A 2,787-nucleotide genomic window follows, 5' to 3' on the forward strand; every position below is an offset into this window, starting at 1 on the left:
GGTTTTAAATGGATTTCTACTTTATCATCATTAAATTATTTTCATTTACTAGAATGATAAACTGCTGGCTCAGCTCCCATAGCACAGTGGTTAGGGTGCTAGTCACATGCACCAAGGCTGCTGGGTTTGAGCCCAGCTTGGGCCAGCAAAACAACAACCAAATGACAACTGCAATCGGAAAAAAAAAAAAAAAAGCTGGGCATTGTGACGGGTGCATGTAGTCCCAGCTACTTGGTAGGCTGAGGCAAGAGAATTGCTTAAGCCCAAGAGAGTTTGAGGTTGCTGTGCACTGTGAAGCCATGGTACTCTATCAAGAGTGATATAGTGAGGCTCTGTCTGAAAAAAAAAAAGATAAAATGCTATCTTACAACTACAATGAGAGCTGTTGGTTTGGGAAGCTCAAGTGCACAATTGTCTAAAATTTTAAATACTCAAAACCTTTAATGTTTTCTCATGCTCCATAATATGGAAATTTAGCACATATGATAAAATTTAAACTTAATACATTTATATGATTAAGTGTCTGATGATTCTTGTGTAAAAGGTCAATAGAATATGTAAATAAAATATAACAAATTTGGCCAAGCATGGTGGCTCACACCTGTAATCCTAGTTCTCTGGGAGGTGATGGCAGAAAGATTTCTTTAGCTCAGGCATTCCAGACCACCCAGAGCAAGAGGGAGACCCTGACTCTATTAAAAATAGAAAAAGGTGTTGGTGCACACCCATAGTACCAGCTCCTCAGGAAGCTGAGGGAAGAAGCTTGCTTTATGTCAACTGTTTTAGGTTGAGCTATGATATCATGGCACTCTAGCCATAGTGACGGAGTGAAAGTCTATCTCACACACACACAAAAAATACAACAAATGACATACAAATGGCAATATGTATATTAGATTTAACATCCTGTAATAAAATAAGATCAATCAAAATGAACAGAAGTTGAAAATTCAGCAAATAATATTAACCAGGCAGGGGATTTTTTTTTCTTTTTTTTTTTTTGGTGACCAATATCAAGAGTACAGAGAGAATACATAATATCAATAAGCATTTAATGTACCTTGCCTGAGATTTTATGAAAATAAAATATAAAGTAAATGACAATAACAATGTTATCTCACCATGGTTTCTTTTTTTCTTTTCTTTCTTTCTTTTTTTTTTGTAGAGACAGAGTCTGACATTATTGCCCTCAGTAGAGTTCTGTGGCATCACATAGCTCAGAGCAACCTCCAAGTCCTGGGCTTGGGTGATTCTCTTGCCTCAGCCTCCCAAGTACCTGGGACTTCAGGTGCCCACCACAGTGCCTGGCTATTATTTGTATTTGTTGCAGTTTGGCTGGGACCAGGTTTGAATCCACCACCCTCCATATATGGGCCTGGCACCCTACCCACTGAGGCACAGGTGCCATCCATCCATGGTTTCTTAAGACAGAAAAAATGTAAACTTTTCTCCCTAGAAAGTGCTATTAAAAGTTAGTGGACAACGGTCCTCTATGTACTGAGACTAAAAGAGTGAAGATCTCCATCATTTTCTGAATGAGAGAAGGATAAAAATATGTATTCACTTTTCTGCTTATTATATACACAGACAAATGAATAATGAAACCCTCATATGTTTTTAATTACAAAAAATGGCATGACTGTCATAAAACATCCAAAAATATAAACTGTGTTACATGATTATAAAATTTGTCAATCTTTGTAGCCCTCAAGGAAACTCAGAGTTCAACTCTCATTATATTGCTCAAATTCTTATACTAAGAACTCCTCTACTCCTGTCATTGTTTTTCGTGTGTGTCCAAAATTGTGAAGCTGGTCATCTGGAAAAATATGAGAAGAAAGATTTCATCCTGCAACCCAGAGCTACATCGTCTGCTGAAGAAGGTCAGGGATACTGCAGCTCAAGTCTCATCTGATCCATCGACAGGCTGTGACCTCCTATCCAGGGATGGGGTGTGCCCATGTTCTTCCAAGGAGAATCTGTGTGTTTCTTCACCCAGGGCTGGATCTGGATCCCTAGGATGAGGCAGTGTAGGGGAACAGCCCTCAGCAGAGAAGACAATGTCCACCTGGGTGGCCATGTCACTAGTCTGCACTGCTGAGCTCACAGGCTCCTGCACCAAGTGAACTAAGAGAACTGCTTCCTGATTAGGAGACTGTGTATCTGCTGTGACCTCACCCAGGCTATGTCTTGATAAATGGCCTCAGACATAACATTGAGTGAGGTCAACATTCTTTTGGCAGCACAGCAGGTGGTCTTTTGGGAACTTCAATCTTGGTTATTTGGAAGTGTAATCAGGGCCACTTACTGTACCCAGTGTGGGCCCTTAGCAGACCCTTAGCACATGCATCACTGTCCTTCTCCATGTCACCTCTGTACAATGTCAGAGACCTTTGGTTTCTTTTCCAAAGTCAAACTGTGCTCCTCTTATGGATGATACTCTGTGCAGGAATCATGAGAGTGAGAGACTCAGTGTAAGTTTCCAAAGTTGCTCATTCTGGAAGTTTCCCATGCATCTTCAGGTGAACCTCACTTGTCTCTCTTCCTCCTCCCTAACCCCATCACACTCCCCAAGGCTGACCAACCCCAGTGCTCTCTGAATGCAGGATTCTAAAACCTTCTCACCACTGAGATACCCACATGCTGCCAAAGCCCTGTATAAGTTACTTGTTTGTCTGTTTCTTGTGCCAAACTAGCAAAATTCTACCTACTGCTTTATCTTGGAAGCTGCTCATGGAAATGATTTTCCTTTTCCAGAAATTCTCCCGTCTGAGCTAAAATCAGATT

Source organism: Otolemur garnettii, unplaced genomic scaffold, assembly GCF_000181295.1.
Source record: "Otolemur garnettii isolate 467f Iridium unplaced genomic scaffold, OtoGar3 scaffold00395, whole genome shotgun sequence".
NCBI lineage: Eukaryota > Metazoa > Chordata > Mammalia > Primates > Galagidae > Otolemur > Otolemur garnettii.